The 27,593-nt window shown below is 37.4% G+C and overlaps 1 protein-coding gene across 10 annotated transcripts in view; it reads left to right on the forward strand.

The window, feature by feature from the left end:
- The window catches only part of LOC129720906 (inositol 1,4,5-trisphosphate receptor), an 87,251-nt gene that overhangs the window by 8,073 nt on the left and 51,585 nt on the right, over positions 1-27,593 (forward strand). For 8 of the 10 annotated variants that reach the window (XM_055672798.1, XM_055672797.1, XM_055672805.1 and 5 more), the window contains exon 2: positions 1,963-2,179. The exons of 1 other annotated variant lie outside the window; for it this stretch is intronic. The gene's annotated coding sequence lies outside the window, so the exon portion shown is untranslated. Of the gene's footprint in view, positions 1-1,962; positions 2,180-17,552; positions 17,570-27,593 lie in introns of those variants that run through there. One more of the 10 variants, XM_055672803.1, reaches the window with a different exon arrangement.

Raw genomic sequence — 27,593 nt, forward strand, 5'->3', positions numbered from 1 at the left:
ATCACTTCAGCATGTTGTGTGTGCACCGTGTGCACAGTTACGCAAGGATTTAGTGAGAGAGGGAAGCATTTAAACATCTTATAAACGTTTAAGTAAAGGGATAGGGAGATTCGACAAAACCGCAAGGTTTAAAAAATAATGAATAATGCAAAACTTAAAAATCAGTTGAAAAACATCTCACTGATAGTTGAACCTTGCCTAAGCAGCAGGGCTGGTTGTGGTCAACGATGTCAGAAACAGTTATTTTAGTGACTAAGTTGATGTAAAACGTGACCAAATAGTGCCCAACAAATCGAAAAAAGGGACCAACAGTTGCTAGAAAATAGCCAGAAAAGCTATTGTTCTAGAAAAGAGTACAAAATAAGGGTTTCAACCCGTGATTCGCTGGGTACTGAATTTGATGTGCTATATATTTGATGGAAAATGCATTTAATTTATTGAAACTGGTCGCATATGGAAGAATTTAATTGGTATCTAATCGTATCAAAAGGATTCTGATTGTTTTCAGAGGAAATGTTTGAAAAAATTGAAGCTATTCATGTGTTATCATGTTTTTATCATGTATTGGAAAATTTATACAAAATCAATGAAATTATCATGAAAATCAGGTTTTTTCAAGAGCATTTAATGAGCATTAAATTATTATGACCATTCTACAACAGTTTATTGCCTAAAAACGCTGTTTCTGGCCAATGTTCTCTGCTAACTTTTTTCTTAAGCTAGCAGAACAATATTTTTGAAAAAAATATATTTAATGAGAAAATGCACCCAAGTTATTGAAACTGCTCGCATATGGAAGCATTTAATTGGTATCTAATCGTATCAAAAGGATTCTGATTGTTTTCAGAGGAAAATGTTTGAAAAAATTGAAGCTTTTCATGTATTATCATATTAATGAAAAATTTATACAAAATCAATAAAATTATCATGAAAATCAGGTTTTTCAAGAGCATTTAATGAGCATTAAATTATTATGACCATTCTACAACAGTTCATTGCTTGAAAATGCTGTTTCTGGCCATTGTTCTGCTAACTTTTTTCTTGAGCTAGCAGAACAATATTTTTGAAAAAAAAAAATTTAATGAAAAATGCACCTAAGTTCTTAAAACTGCTCGCATATGAAAGCATTTAATTGCTATCTAATCGTATCAAAAGGATTCTGATTGAAAAAATTGAAGCTATTCATGTATTATCATGTTTTTATCATATTATGGAAAAATTTATACAAAATCAATAAAATTATCATGAAAATCAGGTTTTTTCAAGAGCATCAAATGAGCATTAAACGTTTTTGACCGTTATAGAACTGTTTTGTGTCTAAAAATGCTATTTTCTTATATTGTCTGCTAGCTATTTTCTTAAGCTAGCAAACAAGTGCATTTTTCAAAGAAATGATGGGGCATTAAATTCGTCGATATGGCATTAAATGAGCATCGAATGAGCACTAAATTTTCATGCTATTAACTCTTTGTTCTGCTGACTTTGTACTTCCAGCTTAAGGGACATCATTTTAACGTGATACAGAAGGGTGGTCAATGAATGGTATTTTCAACAAAAAACAATCGGAATTCCAAGCATCCCGTGAAATAAATGGCAACGCATCCAAAGCACATCACATACTCTTCCCGAGCGAAAGCAATATAATACTGAAACAGAAGAAAAAACAGTCTCTAATACTGAAGTTGTATACATTAGTAACCACGTGTATCAAATAACTAGCAACGACCAACCGGTCATCTGTTGATGTTCTATATCCAAAACATGCGAGAATATGCGTGAACAAGCGATTTTCCAGCGGCTGTCACAACACAAAACAGAAAGGCATTCGATATCGGAGAAAAAAACCTATTCGTATAGAATGCCATCTCAAGACAATCAAAGAGTGCGCGGCGGATGATTGGCCTTCGATTACCTTGATTCGCACAGCCGAGTGAAAATTGTGTGTATTTTTGTTTCCCACAGAGTTAAACAATTTGGATAGCAGTAGTAACGGTTCGAAAGCAAAGTTAGTGTCTGCGTCGCTACAAAACAACTATCGAGTGCTAGTGTGTTCCGTGCAGCATCGGGAATCTTCTGCAGTCGGGACGGGAGCAGACTGAAGGTGAACGAGGTCAGGATCATTCGATCGTGCAGTTTCTGCAACAACGGCAACGGCTGCTATTTCATTGCAATGGAAGTTGTACGTGAGAATTGGATTTTGTGATTGCATTAATCGTTGTTGTTAAGGGGTTATATACCTTTTTAGTTTTCAAAAAACCGAAAATTTTTTTATTGTATTATTTTCAAATACAACATCTTGAGAACATTTTCACAAATTTTCATAAAGATCTGAGCAATAGGAAAAAAGTTAGAGCGATTTGCAGCGCGCCTCGCCACGGCCGCATAAGCTAAACTTGAAACTTTACACGCGATTATCTCGGAATAGTGTTTTCCGAAAAATGACTTTGCCGTGATCCTGATTGCGGGAAAACTACTGAACCGATTTCCTTCATCTTTTTTTTTTTTAATTTTCGTTATTAAATTCGCCGATCCTTGAACGATCGCTTTTTGAAACATAGAGTTACATTTTGCCGCAAAAAAAAATTAATGCAATTTTTAGCGCTCAAAACGTGCATTTTTTGGGAAAAACGTTCCCATTTGCACTGAAAACAAAATACCCACAAAAGCGATCGTTCAAGGACCCGGCACACTTCTAAACTAATGAAATAATATGAGTTTTTTGATTTCGGTTGACCCGCTGAATCTCTATCAGGATCACCGCAAGCCTCTGCAAAAAAATAGCGTTTCGGGGAAACGGCCATTACTCTAGTAATAATTGGTATATCTCAAAATCAAACGTATTTTTTTGTTGTTGATAAACTGTACTTTCAGAAAAATACCCCTTTGATGCAATGAAAATGGTGCTATACACTTAAAAATAGATTCAAACTTCCCTCATTTTTCTCGACTAAGAAGGTATATAACCCCTTAAGGTAAGTGAATTACGTGGACAATTAGCTCCATTGTTTTTTTTTTATTATTAGTGTCGATTAATTTCGACTCCGATGGCAAGCTTAACCATTCAAAAACCCATTTCGCAGCAGTTAAGTTTCCACCTGTATTGGTTTAATATTGCCCGAAAATCTGCCTGTGCCTCATGGTGTGTGGTAGGGTGAGCCGCTTCATGCGTTATTTCTTGTTCAAATATTTCTTTTCGTTTATCACTCGATCCAATATCAATGATTATTGATTTGTCAGCTGCCTTTTTCTTTAGCCTCAAAGTCAGAAACTACATTATTGGAATAATTTCATTTCGGCTTTCACGAGACAATAGTTATTGTAAGATTGTGTAGTAGACGCAATTTGTAACATTACAATGTTATTAAGCTTCGTTACTATCAAAATTATACTCGTTTCAAGAATTATAACTTGTACAATTATGTCTTTTGGCCATTTATTCTCAAGCTTTAAGTTTTTTAACACCGAAGAGTTTGATTCTAGAGTAAGGAACGACTTAAGCAGTGGCGCCTATTTTAATCAGTCGAAGAAAACAGGCCTCAAACTCCTGAATTTTGATTAATATCGACAATTTCAATGATGGAAACGGAAACTTTGATTGTCTAGCTGTCTGACGAAAATAAGAAATGCCGTTAATCACAAAGAAATCTGTGAACAAACATCATTCGAAACAAATCGACATATATTGCAACCATTCGGGAGCCACTTCGGGTGCTGAAAAAAACGCCTGCAAAACAGATGGAAACTGCTTAAAATAGGTTCGGGGTGATTGGATCAGTGTCCCTCGATTGGTAACTTTAATTAATTATTGTTAAAGTTTGCTAACTTAGTTTTACAATCTGAAAACAAGTGCTGACAGAAAAAAAGATAGAGAACAGATTGATATACTTCTGTTTGAATTTCACCCAACACATATCGAGTATTGCAAAGCTTTCAAAATAAAAATATATGTCATAGGGTAGGGAACATATTTTAAGCAGCTTTAGGAACCGCCTGTGTATTCAGACGAAATACTCGAAATGTGTTGGGTGAAACTCAAACTGTAGTATATCAACCTGTTCGCTATCGTTTTCTCTATCAGAACTTGTTTTCAGATTGTAAAACTAAGTTAGCAAACTTTGACAATCGTCAATCAAAGTTACGAATTGAGGGACACCTTCCAATCACCCCGAACCTATTTTAAGCAGTTTCCATCTGTTTTGCAGGCGTTTTTTTTTCAGCACCCGAAGTGGCTCCTGAATGGCTGCAATATAGGTCGATTTGTTTCAATTGCAATTGTTCACAGATTTCTTTGTGATTAACGGTTTTACTTATATTCGTAAGGCAGCTAGACAATCAAAGTTTTCGTTTCCATCATTGAAATTGTCAATATTGATCAAAATGCATGAGTTTGAGGCCTGTTTTCTTTGACTGATTAAAATAGGCGCTACTGCTTAAGCCGTTCCTTACCCTACTATGAATATTGCCAACATCTTACTTAATTTACTTTTTTAGCGACAGATCATAGAGACAGATCCTTTGTAGAATTCAGAATACGCCTCCATAAAACTCGGTCGTGGGTTGCTCCTCTCCAGACGCCCTTAGACTCGCTGCTCGGGCATCCAAGTTGACAGTACACAACCAACGCGTGCGGGGTTTGTCTCGAAGTCGTCGGTTTCTATCTCTGTTGAATATTATCTTTGGTGGTCGCTCGCTCCCAGACGGTCTCAAGGTACGACGCTGGCCTAACAAGCTAGTCGTCGTGAGTTCGAGACTCGGCTCGAGTAAAGACTGTTAGTGTAAGTAGGATCGTAGTGCTAGCCCCGCAATTGTCCTGTACACTAAACAGTTGGCTGCGAAGTCTGTGTATAAAAAAACAGAAGGTCGAGTTCCGAATCAGAATGTAGCAGCGTGATTCATGCCACTGCGCCACACGCGCTGCAAATATTGCTCGCAGGATTCTACTCTCGAAGACCCTAAGCACTCACCGATCGGCTTGCTTTTACGTTCACGTTTCATGTCAGTAGAGCGCCACAGGGAGAGCCAGCGTCCTACAGAGCGAATTTCGTACGGATCTGTAGGCTGTAGGACCTAAGCTGGCTACGCGATTCGTTATGAGCCCTGTTCGCTACCGCAATCCATCTCTTCACCTCGCGGCTCTCCTTGTTATCATACATTACGAGTTACTAGGATAAACAAATTCATCTACCACTTCGACCAATCACCAGCGTCCGTAGGACTCCCAAGCTCTCCATTACCTTCTGAAAGCCGTAGACACCTCTCCACAGTTCTACGATCAACACCGACGATATCGATATCGTCCGCAAAGCCTAGAAGTATCTGAGACATCGTGATGAACTACAACTTTGTTGAACAGCAAGTTCGAGAGCCCTTTGCTTCAGACCATCCAACGTCACAAACGCGTCCCGAATTGCACCCGCTTTGTGAAACCGTCGAGAGTCGCACGTATCAGCTTAATCAGTTTTGTTGGAAACCCATGTTCAAATATAATGTAATACAACTCGTCGCGTTTCACTAAATCGTACGCTGCATCTGTCTGCAAGTTGTGTTTTCGAAACTTATCGAGGATCTTTCTTGAGGGTCCAGCTCGTAAACCGCACTGGTGTTCACCGACAAAGGCTTTCTGCTATAGCGTCAGTCTATGGAACAGAATGCGGAAACCTTTTTTTATATGTAGAAATAAGAAGGGTCATGCCTCGATGGTTGCTATAGCTGACTGTGTGTCCCTTCTCATTGATAGGGCATATGAGTTTTTCTCTTTTCTATAGTTCTAGCTTTCCTCTATTTCTCCAGCTGTTTTACTGGATGTGCCTCCACTGCTTATTTAGGTCCTCTTCAACTGGCTCATCAATCCTTCCATCAACTTTCCGAGAGTACTATGCAGCAACTCCTTCCGCTGATATTCAGACCATCTTCCTCTGCTATTTCGATTTAAAAACGTTAGACAGTCGGGCGCGATTCTAGCTCAACTCATTATAGTGATCTGATTGAGACCTAACGTTTGCACAAAGACTGCACATCGATGATATGTGAAAAGTGCCGGCCGTCGATCAGCATGTAGTCGATCTGAGAGCAGGTTTCTTCATTGGGGTGTCTCTACCGGCAACACCAAAAACCAATACCAATGACGGGAGAAACGAAAACATCCCGTCCGACTTTTGCGTTCATATTTCTGATGAAAGTCTTCATGTCGTAGTGAGAGCACTCCCCATACAAACGTATACTGTCTACCGTCCAGAATTCACGTTCATCGGTTTTTGGCCAACGCACTGCTTGTTTGGCTGCTACCTGCACAATTGCCTTCCGCAGCTCTCTGGCCAAGACGCCCGCTTATGCCGGTTTGAGTAAAGTCCTAATACAGTCGCCGTTCGATAACTGCAAGACTTTTAGCTGCAACGCTTTTCAACTGCAAGACTGATAACTGCAACAACTTTGCAGTTATCGGACCGCAATCCGTCAAATCTGATGTCAAAGTCATATTTGACATTACAGTGACAGATCTCGCGGGGGGATTCTAAATGCTTTCGAAAATGAAATTTGTTGAAACTCTAGGAACATTTCAAAAGGACTCTTTCATTTCTCTCGATTTTTTTTCGATTTCGTTAACTTGTTGTCTCTTCATTCTAGATGTGAGATTACAGATCTCCACTATTAATCAATGAAGCAAAATCATCATGTCATGTGGTTCATTTTCCGTAATTAGGCCGTTACAAATTTTATTTTCATTTTATGTCACACCCCCCCCCCCTTCCAAAAATCTTGAATAATGGAAGGGGAAAAAAAGTACAAACCGTTTTGTTCATTTTATTGGGTTTCCGACAGCATAAATGCTTAATTTAGCAACAAACAAGCAGTGATGGAAACGAAACGAATATGATGCAATCATCGTTTAATCTCCACATGTACACATCATGAAGTGTACAGACCGCGACTAAACTTGAATCCTCTCAACACATAACGAAATGATGATATGGTGCGTAGGTTTCTGGGAAAAAATAAACACATGACTAGACTACATCTGCTCTGAGAAGCGATTCGCTCGTTGCGTTTGTCTCTCCATATGCCGGTCGTTAGGGGAACAAAGAATAGCAGCAGAAGAATATCATGTCGCCTGAGCAGCAGCAGAGGTGTGGTGCGGTTAGAGGGAAAGTGTGGGGGAAGGGACTACTTCGACAGCGGTTGACTTGAGCGAGAGTAGGAGAGCATACATTGTCATTTTCTTTCTTTTTCTGACAAAAAAATCATATTCATGGGAAAGAACATAACAAGATCTGATCGCTCTGTGCAACAGAGACGAATAACTTCATATACCGAGTTGTGCACATTGAGAACCATATGTTGTGGTGTACACTAACGACAAGCAATATATCGTAAAAAGGAAAGCAAAGAGAGTGTACCAACACCGATATATTGTTATTCGCATACTGACGACTATGTCAGCGCATCTTAGGCTTTCTTTATATGTATTCAAAATCGCTAGAGGTGATTTTTATCCATCGCTGCAAACAAGTCCAGTGACAGCGAGAGTGTCGTCAAAAGGCAAACGAAATGAATAATAATAATAATAATAAAGTGTTATGTTTCAACATTTATTTGAGTGCAAGTTACAAACGTCATAACTTGCATACAAACTTTGATCAAAGATATTTCTTTTTTTTCCGTCTCGGTGTTATTTTTTTTGCCACCCCCTTTGCTAATTTTGATAACCTTGGACATAAAAAGAATTCGAAATTTGTATCAGCCTTACTATAAGAGAAAAAAATATCCCCTGTGCATTGTTTGGCTAGCTTTCACTACTCAGCGAGGCAATGCATAGTAGATCACTAATAACACTGTGCTACAAATGAAAAAAATATGCAAGAACTTCTGAAGTGACCTAGTGTAGGTTGTAGGGCTTGTTGAGTGTAACATTCGCTCATACTAGAAATTTTCCAAACACCCCCAAAATCTGAAGTTATGATCAAAATACGGTTTTTTGGACCTCAGCGCATATAATATTTTTAACTCAGTCATTGATCAACCGATTTCCAATATTTAGGCAGTTTTAGAAATAAAACAAATAAAGCTTTCAAAATATATATAGGTTTGTTCTGATATCAATGAAACATGTTAGGTTATTTGAGTTTATATCTAATTTTTTAGACTTTTTCACGCAATTTTTCAATTTAATCTTAAATTTGCCGTCTGTTTTTGTAAGAAACATACCACAAATACACTATTATTTTCAAAAGTATATTCAATTCCGAATCAAATGAAGGTAGTTTTGTAGAAATCGGTTGATATTTGGCTAAGATATATATATTTTTTACAATAAAACCAGAATTTTTGGCTTTTGTCGCACAACTATTTCACGGTGCTATAAATGATGAAAAAATGCAAGAACTTTTGATGTGACTTAGCGTGGGTTGTAGCTTTAGTCAAGTGTTACTTGCGCGTTTACTTGAAGTTTCTCAAATACCCCAATAATTATAAGTTATGTTCAAACCTGGTTTTTACCTTAGCTCACATTTTTACTTTCAATACGGTTATTTTTCAACCGATTTTTTATGTTATGGCTGTTTTGGAAAAGCGATAAATAGAGCATTTGAAATATATAAATATGTCTAAAAAGTTTACCTATATGTGATGAATCGTTTAAAAAGAAATAAGATGGTTTATGGTATTTTCAAATTTTTAAATTTATCCGCAATTTTTCACACATTTTTGTAATCATGGAGCTTCAATTACTGTAAGATTTGGAAAGTTCATTTTAGTACCAAACGGAAACAATAGGTGTTGTTAATGAAAATCTGTTAAAATTTGGCTGAGAAATGATTTGATGAAACCTAAGTATATGGTGGAAAACATCAAGTCATATCTCATCCAAATTATAACAGATTTTCATGAACAACACTCACTGTTTCCGTTTGGCACTAAATGTACTTTTCAAATTCTACAGCAATTAAAGCTCGTTCGTTACAAAAATGTGTGAAAAATTGCGAATAAATTTGGAAAATTTGAATATAACATAGTGTTCAGAGCAGAATCGGGGTTTTCGGCTTTGTTCTCGTTAAGCACCACACAGGATTTAAATTAAACTAACGATCACTGAGAACAACTTTTATTTGAGATCCGAACCGCTTCGCGTCTCGATGGGAAAGGTTCGTTTTCTGTTAGTCGATAAGCGTACGGCGGCAGCGCCGTCACGCTGCCCATTTATAAATATCGGTAGGAATAAATTGTACAGTATAGCGAATATGTGCGTTGCCTTCGTCGTAGGAAAGAAAACTTCTCCCTGGGCCTTAATTGCCCCATCATGATGCCAAAGGGTGAAATTATACACAACGTAGGGCCGTGCGCGATCACATAGACTATCCTATTTACTTTTAAACTATTCATCACATATAGGTAAAATTTGAAAAAAATCATCTTATTTTATTTAACACAAATCATCTTTTTTTATTTAAAACTATTCAGACATATTTATATGTTATATGTTTCAAGAGTTCTATTTTTCGCCTTTCCAAAACAGCCAAAATATGAAAATTCGGTTGAAAAATAACCGAATTGTACATAAAAATGTGAGCTAAGGTAAAAAACAGGGTTTTGACCATAACTAATATTTTTTGGGGTATTTGAAAAACTTCAAGTAAACGCGCAAGTAACACTCGACTAAAGCTACAACCCACACGAAGTCACTTAAAAAATTCTTGCATTTTTTCATCATTTGTAGCTCCGTGAAATAATTTTTCGATAGAAGCCAAAAATTCTGGTTTTATTAAAAAAATATATAATTTAACCAAATATCAACCGATTTTCACAAAACTACTTTCAATCGATTCGAAATTGAATATACTTTCTAAATTATAGTGTATTTGTGGTATGTTTCTTACAAAAATAGACGGCAATTTAAAATTAAAGTGAAAAATTGCTTGTAAAAGTTTAGAAAATTCGATTTAAACTCAAATAACTCAACATGTTTTATTGATATTGGTAAAACCTGTATATATTTTGAAAGCTCTCTTTGTCTTCTTTCTAAAACTGCTTGAATATTAAAAATCGGTTGATAAATGACTGAGTTAAAAAATAATATATGCGCTGAGGTCCAAAAAACCGTATTTTGACCATAACTCCAGATTTTGGGGGTGTTTGGAAAATTTCTAGTATGAGCGAATGTTATACTCAACAAGACCTCCAACCTACACTAGGTCACTTCAGAAGTTCTAGATCGCTGTAGCACAGTGTAATATTTTGTTACCCAGCGTTAAATAGACCATTTTATGAACTGCAAGGTGTCACGGATCCTGCTGACATTGATGTAGCTTTAACTTGCGTTATGTCAACGGTTCCGAGGTTTCTGTCAAAATTTCATTGCAGTTATCGAACGACGACTGTATTTTTATAGCCAAGTTTCCATTTCGCTGTTCTTTTTCGTTTGCCTAGGACTATAGATACTGGCTGTTTCGGTTCGCATTATTCTCTGGCTGGATTGTTCGTAGTATATTCGTAGCATGTTGCCTTACTATGGCCACGATGCCAGGTCTCACGATAGAGCTGCCGTCTTAGGTGTCGTTGTCGAGACACCGCATTTCATAGTTCAATTTTGCTAACATCGTAGAGAGGATTGTCGTTTCTCTTCAGAGGATATAGAAGAAGCAGCTAGCGTATAGGAGAATATATTTTACTGTGCTTGAAAAGAGCAGCTTGCCAAAAAAAAAAAAAATGCCGTGGTGGAATCACAAATATCTCTTCTGAGAGATAATAAATTGACGAGAGAGTGTGAGATAGCTACACGCATATAGAGGTAGTAATGTAGATTGTATTTGCTTTGCATCTCGAAACTGGAAAAATCCAGACGCCACTCCGCATCACATTCTTCTACGAGAGAATGCAAGTTGTTTCTGTTGTATTATCTCAGCAGTGCACACTGCGGTGTACTTCGTGTATTCTCACTAGAGTGATTCAACACTCTTGTTTCGCTTGGCTGTGGTTTAAGCAGCAAGTGAGTTTTTTTTCTGTGAGCGGCAGAAGCACAGCATAAAGTAGAATAAAGAAGTGTAGTGCAAAAATTGCTACATGCAGCGCTTATGCCGGAAAAGAAGTGCGCGGTGAACTTTAACATTGCACTTTCCCACATTGAGGAGAATAATAAGCCTGATCATAGACGTTATAACGATCGAAATGTATTTTTAAAGGCTACGATCTAGATTTAAAACTACTTTTCGTTGAGTTCCCCAGTACAGTAAGGTCTTTTTTTACACGGTTTTTTTACGCGAGTTGCTTTTCTTAATTACTCAAAAACGGTACAAGATATCGACCTTATTTCAATCACGTTTTCCGTTTCAGGTCACTAGGTACCATATATCAGTTTTCAAAAAAATTCACAATTTTTTGTGTAAATACTGAAAATTTAAAATAATGAATTTTGGTATCTAGATTGACCACTATCATATTCAAACTAGTTTCAAACATTTTAAAACGGTTTCCTTCGTTATATTCGCAACTCAAAAAAGTCTTTTTTTACGCGATCCCATACAAATTTGGAACGCATCCCTCGTGTAAAAAAAGACCTTACTGTATTTGCTATTGCATCAAAGACCGGTAGTGGTGCAGTCGCTTCACAACGATTTCCTGATGGTTCCATAAAGGCAATCACATATGCTTCTTGTTTGCTAAGTTGAAAAGAAAGGTTAGGGGCTGGTGTTAGAAGTCACAAAGCCTAATTGGGTGATCCTGAAGGTCCTGGGTTCATAGCTATAATCTTTCAATTTTTCCGGTTTGAGGTTTTGGAATGCACTTTTTTTTATTTTGTCGACCATTGTAATATTTTTTTTTATTAAATGTTTTTGTACAAAATGAACGCCATAATGGTCAAAATTTATTACACATTACTACGAAACGTTTCGAACATAATGCGGCTGGTTTGTTAGACATGCATCGTACGTCAAGACCAGTTGTAAAGTTTTTCTTATACGTTTTAATATTTATGAAAAAATAAATCTGTATATTCTCAGTCCGCAGCTCATTTTAGCCTCCGTTTTACAATCACGAGCTGCTCAGCTCGACCCAAATTACCTTCTTCTACCTTTAAACAGTTGCCCGTCATCATTATCTGCGCTGGAAGGCGACTGTTCCACCTAGTAGCAACATCTTTTTTCCTGCGCGCCTCATGTTTACCAATGAATATTGTGTACGGAAACGTTGCCGATAATGATAATAATTGCGAAAGTAAACATTGACAGACCTCAAGTGTGGCAACGCCAGCAAGTCGTGATACTTTTTGAAGGATTATTGCCGACAGCCAATAGTTTCTCTGTTCTCGAATGCTGTGCACTACAGACGATTAATAAAACTCAGATTTCAAGTACTTTGTACTCTAATCGTCTCTATCACTAGATCGAAAATATTACGACCAAACATCGTTTATTTCGAGGCAACAGCACCTGATGCTGAGTTTTGCATCAGAATAAATTAAACTCTGAGCCTGTCTACGACAGCAGACTAAATTGGAAACAAATAGAAACGGGCCGTTCTTTCACGTGGTATTGAAATGGGCCAATCGAATATTTGTTGAAAACAATAATTGAAGCGTCGAAACCAGACTTCCCGAGCACGCGCTTTTATTTCAAGCGACGAGAGAAATCTTTCTCTCGCTCGTAGAATTTCCATGCATGTGCTACGAGACGAGACACGTCACATGCAATTTGCAGGTTGCTCTTTCGCTTCTCTTTCGGTTCGGATTGCGATGCGCAAGGCGATGTTTCATCGCACTACGAACTGAGCGAGACGCCCGTACTGTACATACTTGATACAGCTCGTGCGCTACAGCTCGTGAGACTTTCTCGTGTACACAGACTTCCTGTACACGCGCTGAAACGACGAGAGGTTTCTTTTCTTTTTTTCTTCGGTAAGAGACTGCGGCGCACCACACGTTGTCTTATCGCTTTACGAACTGAGCGAGACGCCCGTACTGTACCTTAGTGAAACTGTATATTAGAGAAATGACAAAGCACTCACCGTTGAGGAAACTGTCAACATCAAAACGGGCGAGCTGTATAATTTTGCATTGCCGTTATCCGTTTTGATGTTGACAGTTGCCTTAACGGTGAGTGTCTCTGCGTCTCTCTGGTGTATAGGCTGCCTACACCAGAGAGACACTCACCGTTAAGGCAACTGTCAACATCAAAACGGATAACGGCAATGAAAAATTATACAGCTCGCCCGTTTTGATGTGTACAGTTTCCTCAACGGTGAGTGCTTTGTCATTTCTCTAATATACAGTTTCACTACTCTGGTGTATAGGCTTCCTACCGTACCTACATACGATATATGCCGTCAGACCCTTGAAGAATTCACAAAACTATATTACTACGATCAGATTATCACGAACCTTCAGAACCTGATTTGCAATATCTATACACTAAGGTCGCTTTTACGCGGTTTTTTACGTGGATTCCGGAATTTACGCGGTATTTTTTTTTTCTTGCGGATTTCGGTTCCTCTTCACTCGGATTGCAGAATTTACGCGGGTTTTTTTACGCGGATTCCGGAATTTACGCGGTTTTTTACGCGGCATGTATCCCCCGCATAAAAAGCGACTTTAGTGTACTCAATTAGAAAATTCTATCAAACATCAACATGTACTAGAAAATATAAACAATTTCAATGGTTTTACTATTTTTAACTCCCGAAAAACTTATGTTGTAATTTCAAACCACATTTTTTATCCTTAGAACTACAAAACAAAGTTCTATCATAAGATAGTCAAAGACATCTAAACCGACGAAAGGAACACTTCTGTTAACCAACGTAACACTCTGCATCCGGTGCATTTTCGTACCGTTAGCATAATAAGTATAGTAACAAAACGTTCTTAATTCATGTTAACAAAAGTCGGATGAATTAATCATAGAATTTTGAATTGATAAATAAATGAACTAGGTTATATCATAGATAATTCTAACGGTGTTTTGATGCATGCTGCTATAACACCGTAAATGAAAAAAAACATAAAATCCCCTGCCTGTTTCCTTCTGCGCAAAATCAATTTCCTTCTCGCACCATTAGCGCAAAGCAACATGCGAGGCAAGCTCGCGAGACGAGCTCACGAGAATTTGCACGCAAGCTGTCTCAAGTACGCGACGCCCATGCACCGCACTCGTTAAGTTGAGAGACGAGATATCTTCGTGTACGTCGCAATAAAAATTCCCATGCGACGAGACATGGCTCGTACGAATGGTAAGTTTTCTCGCTCGCACGCTGCACACAGCACGAAGCGACTGAATGAGAAACGAGACTTGTAGCGCAAAGCACACTGTCTCTTCTTTGTGCGAGCGAGATTTCAGGAAGTCTGGTCGAAACGATGGCTGCTAAATTGCTGTTACTCGTCTTACGTTCCTGTAGCTATCAAATGATGGATATTCCTTGCTATCAAATGAATGATATTCCTGTAGCTATCAAATGATATAGCAATCCAATGATATTCCTCTTTCAACAGCTACCTCCCAATCCAATCGATACAAACAAGAGCCATACAGGCGATTTTGGGAGTGTTAAATTGAGAGATAGATGAGAATGTGAGATGCTATACTGTACATTCAGGTTTAGTGATAGTGGTGCTATGTTAACTCGCTAATGCAGCACATCTATAACTATTTTCGTAAAAATGTTATATCTCGAAATTGGCCCATATTACCTCGGGGTGATAAGTGTTTCTGACGTAAAATTTTCTGGGAAATACGCTTAAATTATCAAATTTAAATTAAAAATGGCTACATTTGTCGAAAAATGCAAATTCAGTTTTTAAATACAAAAATAATGTATCTGGCAACACTTCCTGTCAAAAATAATATTTTTTCTGGATTCCTTGCTTTGTTTTCTTCGAGAATCACCTATCAGTATTCTGCGGACGTCTTACGTCTATAAATTGTAGGAAATAGAAAAAAGTGGTTTTGACAGAAAAGGCGTTATCTTGCAACAAAGAGGGGGTCCCACTGAGCAAGGAGTATTTCAATCGACACAAAAATTGGGATTTTTCCAAAGTGACACTAGATGAATACTTCTCCCAACTTTAGGCAAAATCTGTGATGGTCATGTCCAAAATGCATGTACACTTCGTATGAAATGACCCCAATACATTCCACCATAAATCACAAAAAAAAAGTATTGGATGCAATTCTATCACCAGAGGAATAGGACAAAAGTAATTTGAGACTCAAACATACGTTGAGTTTTGTGTTGTGTATATTAAGTTATAATAGCTGTGTAATATTTAGATGCAAGTTACAATACTATACCATGTGCTACTGAGATATGTCAATGTATTGGTTTCAACCTACAAGTCGTTGTATTCGAGATTATGAATTGATTAGCACTGCATATTTTGATTATGTTTACAATTGTATTATTTTCCGAATAATTATCCATTTACGTGATATGAACGTTTACCTAACTTATCTCGCGTTGATTGTTTTCCTACAATTACGATAGGCAAATAACTTCTGACAATACTATACACCGTTTATTGCTGGCGGTCCACTTTTTTATTGCTGGAATGAGCATTCTTTCTAGTGAAGCATTTGACAATCTGCTTCCTTGCGACGTACAAAACCGAAGGCAGTGTAAACCTTTCGCGCAACATCTTACCTACAACCGATGACGTTACCGCTAAACATGAGAGTTGTAAACATCATCATCACCAGCGGGCACCGTGCCGGACCAGACCGGCTTCATCGCGTAGATTACTCAGACTTTTCTCGATTGCCATTGCCAGCCTTGCTTGCTGCACTCAACCGGTCGAACGAGCGTTGATAATAAGTAAATAAATAAATATCTACACCAACAAGCAACACTGTAACAGAGCATTAGTAAGCGGCACGAGCTCTGCGTGTAGATCATGCTTAGTCAGCCTATACACCAGAGAGACGCCGAGACACTCACCGTTAAGGCAGCTGTCAACATCAAAACGGGCGATCTGTATAATTTTGCATTGCCGTTATCCGTTTTGATGTTGACAGTTGCCTTAACGGTGAGTGTCTTGTCATTTCTCTAATGTATAGGTTCGCTAATCATGCTGGAAGGTGCGGTAGTACTGAAACGGTGATCATATTCCAATCTCTCCGTCTCTCTCTCTTTTTCTCTCGGGACCCAAAACCGCACGATGTCGGACGCAGCGGTTGAAAACCGTTTTTTTATTGTGCATATTGAATCGAGCGTGGATACGTCGCTTCATAGGCGAATTCTATCTGGCAGCAATGCTAATTGATTTTTAATTTAATTAGGTTGCGAATGATTACAGTCAATATGTTATCTTTGCAACATTGTGTATAATAAATCACCCTTGAAATTTATTAGGTACTCGCTTCGAAAATACGCATTTTCAGCAGGTTTTCACATGGTATAATGCTTGAACACTTGAAGTTTGAATCTATTCTTCTGTCGAAACTGAACATCTTATAGAAACCCAAACATTTTTTCGAATTCTTCATTAAATGAGTTTTATTTTCAAGGATAGTGATATGACATATGACAAAAAGTATTGCGCTAATAGCAATGATACCCATGATAACTTAGAATCTGATGGTACAGAATATTTTCACTTCTTTTATGTAGGGTTGGATAAATGCAGATAAGCCCTAATACACCAGGATGCCTTCTTCTGTTTGAGACTAATTACTGTGGCCAGTGACACAGCAAACTAAATTTACAGCATGCCGCATTTTATATTACCAATATCTTTATTTGGTGTAAGCGACATGCTTATTATTTATCTGTGTTTGTGTACATAGATATAAGCTTTCACTTTTCTCTTTAAACTTTGTGCTCCACTATATCGGTTCTCGTTCCTCCTGCCAGTAGCGAAAAGTACATTGCCCTGGAGAAAACAAATGTACGATCCTCAAGCCAGTTTTATTGTAAGAGTGAATTACTTTGTCAAGAGAAAGTTATCTAGATTCTATTGCATTCAGCGTAAAGGAAGTGTTAGTGGGAATAACTCATGGTTAATTCTTTTCGTCATTTTCTGACTGTCCTAACAGTAGAACCGACTGTTACCCGATTATGAAGCTCCACCAGGATGATTTATTTACTCGATGGACGTTGCAAGGGATTCATTCAATCATCATTAAAATGTTTTCTGCACAGCGTGAACAGTTGGCCAACTGTGACACATCATATAATAACCACATCTGGGTAAATATAGCTCCAACCAAAAGAAAAAGGCAAGCAACAAAAAGGCACTGATTAATTGTTATTGATAATTCTTTTTTCTTTTACCATACTCGAGTTCATACTTATTATTCCACCACAACGGAAAAGCACCTTGTCGCTTCATGGCTGCTCAGCAAACCAATTGACATGTTTTCGGTGGCAATTCTATTCCTTGCCTGACACAGTGGTTGGTGTGTTTACTTTCTTTCACAGACAATGTAATCCACAGCACGAACAATTGGATGGATAGATAAATAGATATAGTTAGCGCACACCGCAGGAAAATGATAGAAAAAGGCGTACAAACAAAAAACTCGTTGTTCGCGTTCTAGCTACAGTAGCTAGGAACATCGCTTTATACTTTCCGGCGAATCGATAGATACGCGTGAGTTATCAACACACTGAAACTTTTCGAAAACAATGTAGTGTGCTGTATATTACTCTAATTTATGTCGTTTTCGTTTATGCGGTGTAGCTTCCCCGCGGACTACACTTTGTCCTATCACTGTTTTTTTTTACATTTTCTGGACTATCCCAGACTACCCTTTTTCTGTCCCGGACAGTCCGCGAAAGAAACAGAGTGCAGTGAAAACACCAACGTATGTGTCAAAATCAAAAAATAAAAAATGTGTCGAAATCGGTCTGCTTTGATTATCGTTTTTCGCGTGTCAAACATCTGGTTGAATTTTATTTATTTTTTTTGTTATTTTGTCATTTTTCAGTAAATTGGCAAATTTTTTGTACAGTAGCACAAACGCGATAAAAGACAATGGCGATAATGACCAAAACTAAAATGACAGCTACCTCTGGTATTACGCACACCATTGCAACTGCTCGGAAAGTGTTTTTTTTTCAGCTGCAAAGCGTAGTCCGGGACGGAATAGTCCTGCCGTAAAAACGAATTCGACATTAAGAAGATTTTTTGGTAAACCACCATCAGAATGCCAAACTTATCTCATATTCCGATTTCAAACAACCACTTGCACGGCAATGATAAAAAGGTACTTAAGCGAGAATACCACCTTTGTAATCGTCAATTTCGACGCCATCTACAGAACACGGATGTTATTTTTTACATGCTTATTTGTTTAAGCTTTCTCGTAAACACAACGTTGAGGCGACGAACCCGGCGAGTAATTACTATTCGACACTCTCACGTAAGTTGACGCGTTTTGGCCATGGATAGGGGCACCAAAATTCCCATTCTTTCTAGGGCAGCTATTTCAAGCTTTAGGGCAGCATTTTTTTCGTTTTTGTTGACCAGAGTAATCGTTAAATACATGCTTATATACTACAACAATCAATTTTTTTATTTGTTTTTGATACAGAAAAACATCTAGGAGAACTCGTAGCCTCTCTGTTACAGAGTCCGCTTTGACAAGCGAATAATCATGATTTCGAATCTTAGTGGAATTAGACAGTTCGATGTCAGAGGGACTTTTACTCACGGATTTATTCTCAGGCTCACCCTACTCAACCCCTCACACTAAATTCCAGAAAATACTACAAAGTATACAGCCCTAGGGTTGTATGAAATAGTGGCGTGGGACTAAAAACTATAATGAAAGGGAATTTTTGTTACAAAGGTTACGGAATCCGTAGACATAATCAATTCATTTGTGCAGTGACTTGCTTTTTTTCTCAGCCACCCTTTATTTTTTTTAGAAATATATTCCACAACACTCGAAAGAATATCGTTTACACTTGACGATATTGCAGTGGTTTTTTGTGCAAACAACATTTATTCGACAAGGAACAAGCGAATCGTTGTTGTTGAAGAAACACCAAGAATTTCTCGTAATGCGTCTAAATCAGAATTACCTCAATTTCCTCAAAAACCAAATCCAATAATACGTTATCATAATGAATAGTTTTCTCTTTTTTTAACTTTGATAAAATAAAATTTATTATATGAATCTTACTCTGAAAATAATATCGAAGCCGGAATAGGTAAACAAAAGACGCTATGTTAAACAAAACTATCAACAGGTTTCAACAAAAAATCGTAGCAATCAACAATTTCAAAGAAGTGAAATTCGTTGTACTACGAAAACAGCTCATATACATCATCTTAGTAATTGGACCAAAAATTCACAAGCAATCGCCGGCTCTTACTCTTCTAAAAGTTTCTATATTTAAGATTTTACTCTTTTGATTTTATGCCGGTCATGATTATTCAGTGAATATCGAAGATCAAATAAAATAAAAATAACTTATATCTTAAAAACTTTGCAAATACACGTTGCAAGAAATGTTCAATTCTTGTTGAGTAATTTATGAAAATTATATTCATGAGGATCCTTCCAGCTGGTCTTGAGGTACAATGCTGGCCTAACTAGCCAGTCGTTGCAGGTTCGAGTTCCGGCTCGGGAGAGACTGTTAGTGTCAGTAGAATCGTAGCACTAGTCCCGCAATTGTCCTGTACACTAAACAGTTGGCTGCGAAGTCTGTGTTTAGATAAAAAAACAGAAGGTCGAGTGCCGAATCGGAATGTAGCACCGAGATAAACTTTTAATCACCATAAGCAGCAGCATTGCAGTTTTTCCTTCATTGCGCATGAATAGAATTTTACCGCTGCAATACGAATAGTACTGCTGCAGTACGAATAAAAGTGTACCTCTGCAATCATAGAGAGACTTGCGGCGCTCTGCTCCACATACACTGTACGGTACTGTTGCTTCTACCATGTTGCTTGTTTTCTTTCAAGACATCAGTTTTTATTACGCTCTAAAAGCAGGTTTAAAAATTGTTTAAGACGTAGGGTTGTTTCAAACTTTTCGAAAAATCTTTACCTTCGAGACATCAAATTAGTTCATGGAAGCAAACATAAATTGACCTATTGGGACGGGAAAACTGTCAATTTTTTTTATTGATACAGAGAATATCACGGACTGGTTGGTGTCCATTCACGTCGTCCGTGCTAGGAATGCTCGCATGTGATTGCTTCGGTGATTCTACGAAACCGGTTTAGGCATGGTTTTAGTATATTTCACAGAGCAAAATAATATCGAGTATGTATGAACATTAATGGTAATGCGCTAATATCTAAAAGTGGTAGTCAAATTATATCTTATATTGAGTAAAAAAGTCTCAGAAATCGATTGGCAGGTGTCTGATCTACGTAAAATGTTAGCAACATGTCGATTTTGCCCTAATTCTCCTACAATATTGAATTAGGTTTATCTCGACGTTAAATTAAACTATTTGAAATCTGTTTAATTTAATTTCAAGAGTGTAAGCGATACTCAAAGATACAATCACAATTTGGCATCACATGATCCTCCCCCTCTTGCGGGGAGGGGGTTGCATTTTTGGCTAGGACAGGTCAAAACATAAAAATCTCGCTTCAGCTATGAGACGGAATCATCGCGTCTTCGATGAAGTCAAATGCGACCCCCTCCCCGCAAAATGGCGAGGATCATGTGATGCCAAATTGTTATTGTATCTTTGAGTATCGCTTACACTCTTGATATTACATGAAACAGATTTCAAATAAGTTAATTTAACGTCGAGATAAACTCAATTCAGTATTCAGACACCTACCAATCGATTTCTAAGACTTTTTTACTCAATATAAGATATAATTTGACTACCACATTAAGATATTAGCGAATTTCCATTAATGCTCAGAAATAATCGATATTATTTTGCTTTGTGAAATATACTAAAACTATGCCAAAACCGGTTTCGTAGAATCACCGTTTTGAGCTCAGTTTTTGTCCGATTTAAGATCTGTTTAAAAAAACAGGGTTACTAAGATGAGTAAGAAAATGCTAATATGTATGTGGACGAACTCATAGAATTTTGCTATTTGATCTTATAACAAAATGGCGTCGAAAAAACATCGAAAATTTCCGATTTCTCAAAAATTGTTGCCCCTTAAGTTGAAATATGTTCAAACTCGGGGAAACTTGTTTTCGCAACAAACTTCATCAAAAAATCATGCATAGAAGCCAAGGCAAAAAAATTGTTGCACTGTGTAAGGGACCATACATAAATGACGTAGCATCTATGGGGGAGGGGGGATATCATCATTTTGTGGCAAGCTATGACAAGGGGGGGGGGGGTTGTAGTAAAATCGACGTAGCATTTATTCTAAAGACTGATATTTTTGCAGGAAAAATGTATGGTACTAAAAATACATTAAAACATTGCACAAAGTATTGCAGCGAGATCTGTCGAAATGTTTCTATCTGTGGCATTCTGAAATCTTCTTAAAGCTCTGCTACAAAAACAATCACTTGGATTTTCAAACACACAATCTGTTTTGAATACAAAAGTTTTTGCCTTTTGTGGCTTTTAATTGGGTTGTTTAGCTATATCAGTTTTTTATATAATCTGAAGATCTGATTCGAGCAAGCCATGACCGATATCGGTCGTACAAATTTTCGCTCGCGTGTTATATAGGAAGAAAACTGCTTTAATGTTGTGCGTGTTCGTTATAAATGTTATCGCGAAGTGTGTTTATTTTTTTAAATTTACAAGTGTTTTTTGGAAGTGTTTGCGGCTTGTTGTGTTATGTTTGTTGCGAAACATCCACCAATTGAGTGTAGTAATGCCGTAAACATCGATTGACAAAATGGCTGCAATAGCATATAGAGTGGTACTACGCCACCGTCGCTTGCAGCTGGTTTTAGTTTGCTTCTCATCACTGTGTGTTGTGTGTGTAGAAAGAGTTGAACAAGTTGGAAAATTGAACGTCGAGAGATGATGAAAAATTCATATACCTAGTTTTCGGGAGAAAAATTGGACGAAACGGGAATCGAGTGTAGTGAAATCGATTTAGTGCGTTTTATCGGTGAAATTATGATTGTTCTAGCGGAATTGGTTAAATTGTTCAGAAAACTTTAGATTGTGTTATTGTCTCGCGGCTCTTTGTTTCGCAGTTTCGTGGTGGTAGTGTGCATATCTGGATAGTGTGTATCAAATTACCGGGACTGCTGCTCGCACTGGCCCAACGATTCACAAATGGGAAGGGAATTGGAAGATAAGTATCGGTGTTTGTGTTCTTTTACATGCAATCTGAAGTAGAAGTGGGCAAAACAGTTCTTTACGAAAGCGGCTCTGAACCGGTCACTCACCGTCTCAATAAACGCCTCATAGTTAACAATTATTCGCGAGATTGATGGATCGTGCTGTTTCGGTAAACTTCGGTCTCGGGCGAACCATCCGTTTTAGCGCGCAAAGAACCGTGGTTCATTTTCTTGAGCCGTTCGATCAATCGCTCGAGCTCGGCTTACCGAAATGTACTATTTTCCGTAATGAGCGCGTGCTAAATATTTATTTACCGCGCGCGAGATTAGGAAATATATGATCGTTACCGTTTTGCAATTTATGATTTTTCTAGCTTTTGCGCAAATATTGTTACAAATAAACTTTTCTCTCAGTTCACCATATTGTAATCTTATAGGTGGAAATGAAACTAGCTCATGTATACTCGGATTGTTATTGATTTGGCCCTTTGTAAATAAACACTGTTTGTATTATGTATGGTTGTATATTTGCATTTTTCAAATTATAAGGCTTTGAATGCATGCAACTCTGCCAGTTTTCATACTTAATAGGTGTCACAGGTTACTCATCGTATCAACGGACTCGTTCAAGCGCTATATAGAAATTGTATATTTTATGATACAAACCACGCACACGTGTACGTGGCCCCAACAACATACTTATTGCTTGTTGGTTTAATTCGATTCCATGAACGAAATTATAAATTTTGTATTTCTTCCAAGTAAACACACACACATTTTTCCATGGTCTTTCGTGTTTTAATCGGTCTCAAATCATGAAATAGTTTTTTCTTAAATAGACGAACAGTATACGAGAAATTTATTAGGCATAAAGCCAGATGTGCTGGTGACCAAATATCTGGATACTCCGCGTCGATACCATCCATGAGATCGTATTTTCTACAGATTGATCATCAACGCGTAATAGTTGTTGGTAGCCAAAAGGGTCACTTCAACACAATAAGGAGTGGAGGGGCACTAACGTGGATACAACTTTCGTGATTCGTAGCTTTAGTAACATTATATAGTTGACTAATATAAATCAATGAAAGATACGTTTCGGTTTCACGGTTACATACGGTTACAGTTACATTATGACCTCGTAAGGAGATGTCCGAACATTTGAGTTGTCTCAATTCAATTGTAGGTCCGGGATCAACTTAATTATAGGTCCAGTGTGCGTTCAATCATAGGTCGCGTGCGTTTCGTTTTTTCAGTGTTACATCATCAAACAGAATGAGTTCGGAACCCGTTTTTATTTTCGCGGTGAATATAATTATTTCATAGGCGCGATATTAGTTGTTATGAACCCGGTGCTCGAAATCAGTGCATCGTTACCAAAACGAACCCAGCTGCAAACCCTTCCCTCACCTCCAACATCCCAGTGATTTCTCGTGGAAGTGCAGAGGTGTTCTCGGCTTCCAACAAAGCGAGTATCACGTCAACATGTTCCTATACATACTCCTTCTTTGACCTGCATTCGGATGCGGCCGGCGCTGGTATTGCCTAATATAAAGATTAAGGTCACCAGTTTTAACACATTGAGGATGAATGTTAATCCCAAACATCATCCGCTGGTTCTCTGTGTTATTACAGCTGATCTGGCAATAACGGAGTAGCAACCGCGGGCGGTCAATCATGCTCATGCTCATGCTCATCAGTTTTTTATATCATCTGAAAGATATGCATTTTCTAAGTAAAATGTGATTTAAAAAAAATTTCTATCGTTGTCCTTCGCTTTTTAAATCACGATTCAAAACCGCTCGAAATCGCCCATATACCAACTGTCTTTGTAGCGATTTAGAGCAAATTTTTATTTTTCATTTAACAATCGAAGGATAATGATATAAAGTTTTAAAAAATCACGTTTTGCTCAGAAAATTACACTCTTTCAGATGTTATATATAAATCGGAAATCCGTGAATAGCTAAACAACCCAATTGTGAAAATTACAAGATACTCGTTTCATTTCCGGAATAGCTTCTGTGTTTTCTGCAGACATGGATCATACTAAGTTGTTTATACACCCTTACTTCTTGTACCAAAACACAAGCCCTTCGAAGCAGAAGATGCAGTCACGAGTCTATAAAGCCTTGTTTAGAGTTCCAAGCGAAATAAAAATCTTACACAAAATGTTCATTTTTTACGCTCGTGAAAAATGCAACCTGCAAAAATTTCACTTCGCTTGGAACTGTAAACAAATTCGATCCAGCGAAATCTAAGATTGTGGATCTCATCTTTTTCACTTAGGGTTACTTTTTCACGCATGCAAACGCTAGTGAAAAAAACAGCAACTAGCGAAAACTTGAGTTTTCAGCGCGTTTATATTCTGTCAATTCCGGCCAATTTTCACTTCGCTCGAAGTGTAAACACATGCATTTTGGTTCGCTTAAACTGTAAACTGCAAGCTAGTGAAATACCTGCGTGATCCACAAAATGGTTTTCACGACAGATTTTGCTAGCGAAAATTTACGCTTTTTCACCTGTCAAATTTTTCACTTCGCTTGTAACTGTAAACTATGCTTAAGTTGTAAATGAATTGAATTAGACACGGTTTTTTTTCGAGTATTTTTTTGTATGTATGTTACTACTTAAGGAGCTCCGTAGCCACAAGGTTACAGAGTCCGCCTTGGTAAGCGGGTGATCGTGGGTTCGAATCTTAGTAGAATCAGGTCATTTGGTTGCCAAAGGAATTTAGCATGGGTTTATTCTCAGGCTTCCCACCAAGTACCTTTCCTTCAATCTGAATTCTACAGTACCCCTGTTGGCTCTCCTTCTAACAGAAATAAGTCCCTATTATAATAAAACTGGTGTGAGTAACGTATGAAAGTTCTCTCCAGGGAATTGTAATTAGGCGATATTGTTAGGAGGAACAGAGGCTCGGTATAGTAGAGTAGTAAGCTTGAAACGGAAAGGTAAAACTTACACTCAAGCACGGATATGAATGATAAGCGTATCACTTACTCCAATAGTGTTACTTCTAATAATATGAAGTGCGGAGTACAGAAAACACCTTAGTAATATCACAACAGATCTAATCTCTGGTCGCAGTGATGAGTCGGCATAGGAAAAAAATACTACATACTTGTATTTTTGTACGTTTTTCCAGAAGCGGCGGGGGGGGGGGTAATCGAATGCTACGTTTTTTTCAGGGGGGGTTTTGGTTTTGTTACCAATTGCTACGAGGCGGGAGGGGGGGCTTTGAAATCATGAAAAAAATGCTACGTCATTTAAGTATGTTCCCTAATGATAACTAGCGTATTACAAAACTGTTCAACACTTTATCCATCCAACAATATATTGGTTATTGTTATCTATCAAGTGGTTATGCTGTTATTATCGTTTGAAATCTGACGCAACATTTGCCAGTTTCATTTCTAATTCTAGTCCCACGTCAAAAAGTCAAACACAGTGAAATGAATAAGGTAATGTATGATCGGTACAATTTGGATTATTCTCATGGTACATACATCTTCATGGTACATAAATTTTCATGGTACATACATTTTCATGTCACGTTTTCACCATTAGGAACGCAAGATATCATTAACAAGTTACGTTTATCGAAACAATCTACACAGTTAAAAAATTACATTACTTTAAATGCACATAAATGGAGCATTGGAAACCATGTAATATTCCGTGTGGCATTATATTCACATGCAATGTAAATGAATATATTGTGAATTTGCATGCATATTTATATTTATGTAAAATATGTTTTTCACTTTATGTGCTAAAAACCGTTATGTGCTTTCATTTGTATTAGTTGTAAATTTCGTTTTTTTGTACTGTGTATCTGCCTAGTTCACAGAAGCAATAACACTGATCGACAAAAGCAAAAAAAAAAGTTGCCTTCAAGCTCAAACTGGAAAAATAAAAGATTATAGCTTTTTAACCATCCATGTGAATTCTGGTGCCCCTAGTTAATGCAAAAGTTAATCAAAAGGCCTCAGAGCAGTTGCTCGCCGGGTTTGTCGCTTCTATGCTTGCTTACGGGAAAACTCATTTATTGTCTGAAAAAGTTATCTTTGCTAGGGGCACTAAAGTGTAAACTGTAGGGTAAAACCTGTATTTACAAGGGTTATTTTGTAGCAAATCCGACGTAAATTTATTCAGATATAGGGTAACGGGGGTATATTGGCCAGCTTTGGGAAGTGTTCGTACAGTTCATTGAAAACAAACACAATTTTTCAACATAAATACCTACTCTATTATACCATTGTTAAAATCTAAGTGTCTATTTTAATATACACCGTTCAACAATGCAATATATTGAAAAAATATCCTAGAAAAATCAAAATTTCTACGAAGTGCTAAAAACATATTTTGGTCCACCAAATTTTTACTTTGGCCCACCTTTATATCTACAGACGTGTATGGAAATAGTTCGGACTAATTATATTTAAGATCATCATCAGTATTTTTAAAGCAAAAATAGTGGGTTTTAGGAGAACATTCTTCTGCTGTGAATGTTTGTAAATTTTAGGCATCTAAAAATGAAATGATTTGGCTCACAGTGGTTTGACAGGCATTCTCATCTAATTTCATATCGTTAAATGTGATAAATTAAGAAGTAATTACCTGTAAATTGTCACAAGCTGGTTTTTTGTTCACGTGCAACGGCCGAACGGTAATCAAAGAGATGTCAAAACTTGGCATGGTCAAAATATGTTTGCTTCAGAAAGAGGCAAACATATTTCAGCCATGCGTTTAACCACTTTTTCAACTTTTTCCAACATGTTAGAGAATACAAACTGTTCCTATGACATTTTATTGATGTTACTACAACAACGAATTGTTTCAAAAGCATACATATTTGTTACAATAGCTTCCGGACGTTGACTTGTATATTACCACTTCCTCTTGACTTTGGGTTGACTCAGCCATGACTTTGAATATGTATGAAGTAATTCCAAAATAACACTACCTAGAGCCAGTTTTTCGCCGAAAATTATAGTGTAGTATGATTCTTAGGTGTGTTATTCAATGTTGCATGTATAGTTCTCTGATATTCATTGATTTCTCAGATAAAATGCGTAAAATATTACCGGGTGGGTCAAAATATGCATGTGGGCCAAAATACCCCCGTTACCCTATCGTTTTCTCTGATCATAGAATTTGTATCATGATCGACACAGGGTGAACAAAAAATGTTTCATAATCGAACCAACTATTTTATTTGTGATCCGTTTGAATTTAAGTATTTTAAGCAGAAAATTTAATTGCCTAAAACTATTCTTAACATTTCTTAATTGGCACTATCAAGGAAAAAAACGTTATTCAACAAAAAAATTCCTATGGATAGTACCTACGTGAAATCCATCATCATATCAAGCACAGGTGAAGTGTAGCGGTGAAGTCTCAGAAGTAAACGGTTCCGATCACGATACAAAA

This window comes from Wyeomyia smithii, chromosome 2, assembly GCF_029784165.1.
Source record: "Wyeomyia smithii strain HCP4-BCI-WySm-NY-G18 chromosome 2, ASM2978416v1, whole genome shotgun sequence".
NCBI classification, from domain to species: domain Eukaryota; kingdom Metazoa; phylum Arthropoda; class Insecta; order Diptera; family Culicidae; genus Wyeomyia; species Wyeomyia smithii.